The sequence below is a fragment of the Juglans regia genome, chromosome 6 (assembly GCF_001411555.2).
Source record: "Juglans regia cultivar Chandler chromosome 6, Walnut 2.0, whole genome shotgun sequence".
NCBI classification, from domain to species: domain Eukaryota; kingdom Viridiplantae; phylum Streptophyta; class Magnoliopsida; order Fagales; family Juglandaceae; genus Juglans; species Juglans regia.
The window spans coordinates 17,091,704-17,102,188 of NC_049906.1; the positions used below are offsets into that span (position 1 = coordinate 17,091,704).

Sequence of the window (10,485 nt, forward strand, 5' to 3'; positions counted from 1 at the left end):
ATTTGACATCGTTGGTGTGTGTATTTTGCATAACATTTCACAACAACTGGTATTAAGAGCCAAGGTCGGATCTGAAGGAGAATGATGGTTAGAGATAAAGTGTAATACCCGAATCCTACTATGTAGATCCTTGCATCCTCTATTAATATTTTTAAGTTAAATATTTTGAGATCAAGACTTATTATTAATTTATTTTAAAATGGGTGTATTTTTATTTTTATGTGGATTATTAAATAAATTAAGGATATGATTTATATGATCTTATAATATTTTCCTTCAACCCTGTAAATTTTATTTACTTAAGAAATGGCCCAAACTCTTTTGATCTCCTCACATGTGATCTCCACCATTCATTACCTAGCTTATGGGATACGATTGATCAGATTCATTGACTCCCTCCCCTCGAACCCGTAGCTTCTCTCATAAGCCAGATTAAAATCTCCTTCATTTTCCTATACGACAGCTTCCAAGACAAGTCAGTAGTCCCTTTCCCCTTGTATCCCTCGACTTCCTGAGCAAGCAAGTGATTCCCCTTCTCTTCTCCATTTATCCATCGGTTCTAAGGCAAGTAAAGAGAGAGAAGATTTTCTCAAGTCTCCTTCTTCACACGAGAAACCCTTTGGTTTCCCCCAAGCCGTGCGATCTCTCTCATTTCTTCAAGTCGATCTCTCTCATTTCATAAACCTAAGATCTTCCACCGAAAATCTTCAAAGAAATTGATCCCGTAAGTGAAGAATTCTATGGCTCTAATCTCTAGTTGAAGTTTTGGATTTATGGGTTTAACCTAGGGTTTGTTTTTAAGAAATTTTCTGTTGTGTTACAGCCCTAAATCCTTTGGATTTTCTCTTCCTCTTCTTGTCGCTGTGTACTTTCATGGCTTCAAAAGAGACCCAATTAGGTAATATACCTTCCATGAGATCTTCTTGTGATTTGGAGTTTTCGAAATTCTGTGTGAACCGATTGTTGTGTAGTAATTTCTGGGTTTAATTCTCATTTGTTCCCTCTATTAGCTGCTCTAGTTTGGTGGTAGCCGAATAGAGGAATGAAGGTGTTTTGTGAGATATGCTTTGCTCTATTTTGGTGTTCCAGGCGTGTGTCTATGTTTTGTTTTGGTGTGTGTTACAGCCGTGTGTTCCAAGGTAGATTTTTGTAGTCCCTTTCTTGTGATTTCTTGAGTTAAGCCATGTCTTTAATTATGCTTTTATATGTTAAATTAATGGAGTTAAAGTTTAAAATTGTAAACATTTCTTTCCTCAGGTTTATGGCCTAAGTAAGCCACTAAGACATTTAATTAAACTAGTAAGCTTACCTTAGGAATTCTTAAGTTGCCAAGAGTTGTATCTTTTTATTGGTACTGTTTTCAGAAAATATATGAGGTTTTCTTAAGTTTTCTACTACTCTTGTATTATTTAATTGTATGATTGAGATTTGGTTAAGTAAGAAATATTTAAGACCATGAATGTACTGAGATTTGCTAGCTGTCCATGTACTACAGAAATTCTGAAAATATGTTCTGTTTTGGGAGCTTAAACCAGTCCACTTTACCCTTGTTCAACTTCACTCCTTTTGTTTAATCAAAGATAAACCTTAGTATGAGAAATCCTTGTAGAACAAGTGACAACAACCAACCCTCTTGTGGGCATTGGCCTTTTGTTAGATTCACTTTCCACATGATGTTACAAGTTTGTCAAAATGCCATTTTTATAAAGATTTCCAGATTTGGGTGGTACCTCCTTGTCCCCACCATACTTACATAAATCCCTACCATCCTATACATTGAACTTATGATTCCTACCTACTCCTTGTATAGGAAATAATAGCCTTTAAAGAGGGACAACAAGCAAGCTTCATACTTTCATGGCTTTTCTTAAATATTGGAATGAAAGTACTAAGGATTGATTTAGTGCCATGTATCTAGCTAAGTGGGTTAAGGAAGGTACTTAATTGGAATTTAAGTGAGAGCGTAGGGGTGACGGATAGTAAGCTTAAGGTAGAGTGAATATTAATATGTTTATCTCATTTCATTGAATAGGAGTTTAATTTCAAGATTCAAGGAACCAACTTGTAAAGCCCCGAGGTAAGTGGCAATGACCATGCTCCTTACACACAAAGCTCTCTTATGAAAAAATCTCTCTCTTTACATGTTCTCTTATGAAAGAATAAATGTATGTATATATATTATGTAAAAGCCTTTCTTGGTAGCCCCTGTTAAGCACCCTATAGATTACAATTGTGTGTATATAAGGTAATGCATCATGAAACTTTTATGCATGCTCTCTCTTCAATAGCTATGCCTTACCTATATGTAACATGACATGACACACTCTTTTTAAAGAAAAGCATATGCATTTGAACTAAGAAAAGATAATGAAAATGTTTGATTGAAAAGAAAGGAAAGAAAATAAATGAAAGCATGAACGTACGTAACGCCCATATGAATGAAAGGGTACCAAAGAATGGGCAGATTGCAATGCCAGGTAAGTAGTACTGGTTGTGCACCCAGTGTTGCCCCCCATGAAAGGGATTCCCAACCTGTGGCCGTGGGCGGAATCTGGGTCTAAAGGACCGCTAACCCCAACACATGGGGTGTAATAGTGTATACTGACCAAAGAAAGTGAAACATAAAGTAAAGTTATTTCTTAGGATTGTTTATGCATGAAAAGTACAGGTAAGCATGAAAGTTACAATTATGCATGAAAGTACAGTTAAGCATGAAAGGTATAGTTATGCATGAAAGTACAGTTATGCATAAAAGTACAGTTATGCATGGAAGTATAGTTATTATTTAAATTGTTACGCATGAAAGCATTGTCAAGAGTTTGCAAATGTTTATGTATGCATGTTTTCAAAAGTAAAGATTATGTGATTAATAAGTTAACGGCATGGTTTACTGCTTACTGAGTATTAGACTCACTTTGTGTTTATGTTTTAAACGTCCAGGTATGAATGATGAGGCTATGGAGCTGGGTACTGCTGAAGAGGGAAGGGCCGATGCTTAGAGTTCCTTGTTGGTTCGACTTCTGAGGATAATGGTTATGTTTTTACGTTTTCATGATGGGTCCCATGTTTGGACGTTTTGTTGGCTTGACGTTAAGTCAATATGCCTTTGGGCATGATGTAAATACTATGATGGGGTGATGGTAATGGTGTAACTTCTATGGTGGGGTGATGGTAACCCCACATAAGAAGGTTAAATGCCTTTTTGTATGTGTTGTGGGGACTGAGTTTCCTCTTATTTAGAACTAGTTATGTTTGATGAATGGATGATGGACTCTGAGAGTCCTTTAATTAGAATCTTAAACAGGTCGTCTCTCAGGTGTTTCTTTTAAACTAGATGTGCAGGGTACATGCATGACATGTTCACGCATATCCCTTATTATCTTCGTAGAAAAAAAAAATGCATAATGATATAGTACTAATAAAGAAAGGAAAGAACAGGTAAATTGTCGCGACCATGTCCCAGTCATAGGATTTGGGGCGGGGATGTTGTAACAGCCCGCTAGAAATTCATTGGTCGAATTTCTATTGAATTTAGGAATCTCGTGAAAATCCCATAAGTTTTTACGAATCGACCAATTGCATAGGTTTTAGTCTGTCAACATAGTCAGTGTTATCACTCACTATGGTGCTAGAAATATGAGTTTTATTTATTTGAGATAGTTAGAAGTGTCAGAATGCGTTATGGTCTACGTCATTAGACCCAATTGATTATTTAAGATTTTATGACACAATAAGTTTATTTTCATATTTTAGGACGAAACACCTGTTTGAAACTATGAAATTATTTTTAGGGGCACTTCGAGATTGAATTTCGGTAAAAAAATTTCACTGTAGGTTAATATGAATATTTAGGAATTTTTAGTGTTAAATTTATGATTCACTTTTGCGGAGTGAATAGTAACCTCGATAAGCGCACCAATTGCAGTGTTTCAAAATCATAGTGTGGAATGTCCAAATTAGATTAGAGAAATTTAATTTGGACACTTGGCAAGATCTTAGCCACACTTAGTGAATAATATTAGACACTTGGCACCATGAGGAGCATTTGGTGGATTTGAAGGAATCAAGGTGTGAAATCATGCCACTTAAACAAAACTTTGTTTCATCTGCTCAACCAAATTGTGACAGACCAAAGAGGATTTCAATCCTAGTGAAACCCTAAATGGTGGGAATCCAATTGAAAGCCCAAGAACATGGTTGAAATCGGAACCCTAAACGGTTTCCCCAAAACCCTAAAGTTGGCCTCTAAACCTGTTCTAATCCGATTTTTAGCATTGTGTTTAATCACTTGATTAAATCACCTCCACATGCTATTAATCCTTCAAATTTGTGTTAGAACATCATTATCCAACCTTGTTAACCTTGAAAAATTGATTGGACCAAGTGATATTGGATTTAGGCTTGATAGCAACCCAAACCCTCTTTAAACCCCAAAATTTAGGCTCATTCGGTTTAGGCCCACGAAATTGGTCACCATTAGCATTGCTTCGTGGCTAAGTTTTGTACTCCCACTTGGCTAGCCAGATCTTTACAAAGAAGTGCCTAGAAGGTTCTTGAAATACAAAGTTAAAGGGCCACCACCACAGTCTTTCACTCTTACACTCCACCTTGAGAAAAGATCTTGGACTGATTTTTATGAGAAGAAAAGGGCAACACTCAAGCTTCCTTTCAGTCCTATCACTTTCCATAACTTGTGTAAAAGACTCTCTAGTCCAATTCCCACGAAAAGTAACTCTCATTTACACATTTCCTCCATAGAACACAAAAGACACTATCGGACAGTTTTTTCCTTCATGACAATTCTTTCTTTTGGAGTCTAGTTTATGTGAATAGCTTATTCGTTCCATTTGGAGATTATTGGATCGGTAAAAAGTCGTTTAGACCCTAGAAACTGGAGAGTGTGTTATATTTTGGAGTTGTTAACCAAGCTAATGAGTAGATCTTGGTCCGAAATTTTTATGGAGTACTGTTAACATGTGTATATGATTATTGGTTGAAGATTTGTTGCATGATTAAAAGTGTTGGTGAAATATTTTCTTAGATCTAGAAACTTAGAAACTGGAAGAGGAAAAACAGTTTCTGTTTTGAGAAGTTTAAATCTTTTATGGTTTAATCTTATTCCAATGGCTTTGATATTTTTATTGGAAGATCCTAAGCCTCTTATATATATGTAAGAATGTTATTTTGAAGATATTTGATGTTAGTTTCGAAGATATGAAATTTTATGCAAGGAGATATTCGGTTAGGCCAAAGTGATGTTCTTGGCTAAATTTGTGTTTTGGTTGATGTTTAACCATGTGATCTTGAGTTTGATGCTTGGATCTGTTTTAGGACACCTTTTTAAACCATGTGATGTTTTGGTTTGAAGTTCACCTCTTTATAAGTAATGGATCAAGGGGTTGATGAAAACAAGTTAGAAACAAAATTCTGTTTTGAACTTAGAAGAAAAGCCAAAAAGTTCAAGTATGGCTTTAGTGATTTTGATGACTTTTGTTCATGATTCAAAACATGATTATTCTTAGGAATATGTTATGAGTATAGTAGAAGAAAAATTTTGGTTTAATCATGAGTTTTGAGATTTGAAAAAATTACAACAAAAATAAAAGGAAATAGCCTTTGTAAGTTTCGGCCCTATAGAGTTTTAATGGTTGTATTAAGTTTTAAATTTTTCTGAATTAATATTTGAGTTTAGGACAAAATTTACATAAGATATGTAAATTTTGGTGATTTTTGGAGTTAGGATGCAAAATCCTTAAGTTAGGGGTAAAATGGTCATTTTATTCTAAGTTGATATTTTTTCATATTCCTAATTGTTAGTGATTAAGTTCTAATTTTTATAAATCACTACTTTCAGTTTCTCATGATCGCACTTGAGTTTTGTCTCGAAGCATGAAGATCGAGGTAAGTTAGCTTTTAACTTACTGTCTGTTTAATGTGTATGAGTGATAAGTAAAGGAACTAAATTGTATGTATGCATGTTATCATATGTGCCATGCCAAGTCATTACATATTTATCTGTCACACAGAATTTATTCTGTCATGAATTATTCATCTGTTACACAAGATATTCTGTCACGTATTGCTATATATTGCTATACATTGCAAGTATGTCATGTTAACTATGCCATCTGTTACATGTATTTCATGTCACCTAATATTCACTGTCACATGTTACACTATGTTAAGAAATGTTGTCTGTTATATGGTATGCCATATTACGAAATGTTGCATGTTACATGTATGCCATGTTATGAAATATTCTCTGTTACATTTATGTCTTGAAGTATGTCATGTCTATCATCTTACGTTCATGTCACGTTATGCTACGTCAAGACTTCTGTCTTTTATGTCACGTTCATGTTACGTCACGTTTCGAAAGGTCATGTATGCCAGTTAAGTTATTCATGTCAATCACGACCCTAAGCGCTAGGATGAGATAATATCCTAGTGGAACTCTTTTGTTCACACTGGAGTGTCTAAATATGTGTGAAATTCCCTGGGTTGACGAAGTACAGTCAACAGGTTGCGAATGAAGCCTAATTAGCTGGTCACTGGAGCGCACCAGACACTAACGCCGATGGAGCCAAACTTTATTTTACGTGTGTCCACAGCAAGTGTTGCACAAGCAAATAAGTCATGGGGCCACAACAACTGTGGAGCATGAAGTATGGGGCCACAACAACTGTGGAGTATACACTACGTGAGACACAACAATTGTGACACGTAGAATATGTAGGGCCACAACAACTGTGGAGTACATATTAACGCACTCACAGCTGGTATAGAAACCTGTGATGTGATGCGGTAATCGGCAGGGACACACGGTCCAAGGGGACCTGTGTAGCACTCATATGGTCACTTTAATGGTTAAGTCTATTGAATAAGATTCCAAGTTCATGCATTTCACGTTCAAGTCATATTTCACGTTACGTTATGTTCAAGTTTAAGTTCACGCAATCATGGTAATCCCATGAGACAAGAATATGTTTCAAGTTCATGTTATGTTATGTTCACGTTTAAATTTACGTTATATTCCAAGTTCACATTATGTTATGTCATGCTCAGGTTCATGTTATGTTTTAAGTTCGTGTTCAAATTATGCATGTTCACGTTCATATTATGTTTCAAGTTCACGCTCATGCTATGTTTCAAGTCCATGTTATGTTCCAAGTTCATGTCCATGCTATGTTTCAAGTCCATGTTATGTTTCAAGTTCACGTTCACGCTATGTTTCAAGTCCATGTTATGTTTCAAGTCACGTTCATGCTAAGCTTAAGTTTCAGTTTAAGTTATGCCAGTTATGTTATGTTGTCTGTCAAGTTATGATATGATTACTTATGATTTGATTATACATTCATGCTTTTACTGCCATGCATGCATCATTAACCTGTGTGGAAGTTTCCTGTTAACTTGCTGAGACTTGTAATCAAATCTCACTGTGGTAGTCCCAACTACCATTCCTCCCAATTGGTAGATTTTGTTACAGGATTTGAAGGAGAACCGGGAATCGACCAACTAGAAACGGTCGACTAAGCGACGGTGTGACATAGATGGTAGTACAGTAGTTACCTCAGATTACTACTTGTATTTATGGAGTTCAATCTCCAGCACTCTTTTGATCACAACCATATGGACTATTATTGTGATCTTAGTTGTTTAGCATGTCATTAAGTATGAAGTATATTTTAAGTATTTGGGATATTTCAATTTGGTGCATAGTATTTAAAGAAAAAAAAAATATCCGTTGCGAACATTGCATCTTATATGTCATGAACGGGGACAGGTAACCTTGTGTTGCATGTCTCGACACTTCAAATGTCCGTTCGATCCCTAGCGGAATTTGGGGGCGTCACAGTTGTGACATAAAGTGAACGCACCTGGGATCGAGAAGTTCAACGACACTGATTTTGGGAGCTGCAGATCGAAGATTATCTCTATGGGAAAAGGCTCCAACTTCTATTGTTGGTAAAGAAGTCGAAAAGCACGGCTGATGTTGAGTGGACCCTGTTAGATCGACAGGTTCTAGGGCTTGTTCGGCTGACCTTGTCTAGAATAGTGGCACAAAATGTCAGTAAGGAGAGAACCACGGTGGATCTCATGGAGATTTTGTTAGGTATGTATGAAAAGCCACTGGCAAACAATAAGGTGCACTTGATGAAGAAATTATTAAACCTGAAGATGTCAGAAGGTATGTCTGTAGCCTAACACTTGAATAAATTCAATACGATCAGAAATCAACTGTTTTTTGTAGAGTTTGAGTTTGATTATGAGATTAGAGCATTGATTCTATTGGCATCGTTGCCAAATAGTTGGGAGGCCATGAGGATGGCTGTGAGTAGTTTAGCTGGCAAGATGAAACTGAACTACGACGACATACGTGACATAGTGCTTGCTGAAGAGGTACGTAGGAGAGACTCAGATGAGTCCTCGGGTTCAGGATCTGACTTGAATGTTGACAACAGGGGCAAAGGACATGACAAGTCAAGCTCCAAGAGCAAGGGGAAGAGCAAGATGAGATCTGGGCAACAGATCACATGTTGGAGTTGTGGGAAGTCGGGCCACATCGATAGAAACTGCAAGAATCAAGAAAGTGCTGAGGATGATGCTATGAACGTAGTGGCAGAAGAAATTCATGATGCCATACTTCTTGCAGTGCATAGTTCGATTGATGATTGGGTGTTGGATTTAAGGTCTTCGTTCCATAACACCCTCACATTGAGAAATCATGCAAAATTATGTTTCTGTTGATTTTTGGAAGATGTATGTGGCTGATGGAGAGGCATTGGATGTAGTGGGAGTGGGTGAAGTGCACATCACACTTCCAAACAGGAGCTTGTGGACTTTACAGCAAGTCAGACATGTTACAGATCTGAAGAAAAACATGATCTCTGTGGGACAGCTTGATGACAGTGGTTTTGTAATAGCGTTCTCTGGAAGAGCTTGGAAGATCACTAAGGGTGCGCTGGTCTTAGCGCATGGTAAGAGATCTAACTTGCTGTATTTAACATTTGGGTCTAGTGATGTGCAGAGAAATACAAGAGTGCAAAAAGGCAAGCTTGATCGCGAGAAACAAATGAGGAAGCCAAATGGAGTCAGCTTTATCGTTCCTCATGAAAGCTTGGGAAAGTTGGCTAAGGTTGTCAAGTTTGGTTTGAGACCGGATACTCCTAGTGCAGTGGGAGTTATGAGTTGCCCAGTGGATGTGTTGACTAAGGGCAATGTACATGGAAGACTGAAGTCAGGCTTGACTTCAGTGCATCTTTTGGCTTGAAGACAGAAGCTGTGAGCTATAGAGATGATAGGACTTGCCTGGAAACAGTGGCTGGCTTGTGGAGACCCAGTCTCCAAGTGGGAGATTGTTGGGGTATATATTGAGACTGGTTTTGGAGCTGTAAAATGTGTTTGCTGAAAGTTGGCTCTACAGTTGGCTAGAGCCAAAGTTCGTTTGACATCGCTCAACATACTGCTCGAGTGAATCTCAAGCCCGAGAGTTCGCTCGAGTACCGCTCGACATATAAACCCTAGTGTTTGCTCAACCCTTTGCTCGACACTCCTCTCGAGCCAATGTTCATTTGGTTGTTCGCTCGAGTTGGGCTCGATACGCCGCTTGAGTGAAGTACGCAGTTTTGCCAAATTAGGGTTTCCATGTCGTGTGCTATATATATGTCATATTTTGACATGTCTTGGATAGCCTCAAACATATTTTGAGAGAGAACAACTATCTAGTGAGTGCATATTGTGTGCGAGAGCAAAAAACCGTAGAGAGTGTGAGTTGAGATTGAGTGATTGTAATCTCCATTGGTAAATAAGATTTTTGCAGCTCTGTAGACGTAGGCAATTTGCCGAACCACTTATATTGTGTGTCGTGTGCTTGATTGTATTGCTTTTACTTTATTTGTCATCGCTGGTGTGTGTGTGTGTTTTGCATAACATTTCACAACCTAAACCTATACTCAAAGTTGGAGTTTATTTTTTTAGAGACCCGAAAGACTCCAGGTGATCTAATACATAGTTCCGCAATAGTCAATACATAGCTCCAAGTATCCATTGCATTGCAACTCCATTGTCGCTCCATCATGCTTGATCTAAAAAAAAGGAAGAGAAATAGGTTTGGTCCAACGTGACCAACCTAAGTTATGAAACCAATCACATTAGTGGAGTGTGCATGGAGTACGCAAAAGTAACTGCAGATAGAATTTTTGTATATATATACATAGATTGTACAGTTTGAGTTCAATTCAAGCTCTACAATTGGTATTACACTACAATGGTGAAACTAACATATCCTAATCTTATATAATTCTATCTCCTTGATAATCACAATTTTTAGCTCCATTGTTGTCCTCATTTGAACTTGAAGCTTTACCTCTATCATCGATAGCTTGACCTTTACCTACATCTTTTGTTGATATGGTTTGGTTAACATCCCCTATCAAGCAAATAGGGACGGCACAAGCATTGAGCTTGCCTTTGAGCAACTGGAAT

General features: G+C 37.3%; 1 long non-coding RNA gene across 2 annotated transcripts; it reads left to right on the forward strand.

Annotated features, from left to right (window-relative positions):
* Positions 1-675: 675 nt before the first annotated feature.
* LOC118348569 lies at positions 676-2,959 on the forward strand. Of its 2 annotated transcripts, none has more exons than XR_004801648.1 (3): positions 676-724; positions 824-898; positions 2,941-2,959. It is a non-coding gene; the product is annotated as an uncharacterized LOC118348569 (long non-coding RNA). The 2 variants fall into 2 exon arrangements; XR_004801647.1 differs by lacking the exon at positions 2,941-2,959 and adding an exon at positions 2,033-2,043.
* The last annotated feature ends 7,526 nt before the right edge of the window (positions 2,960-10,485 follow it).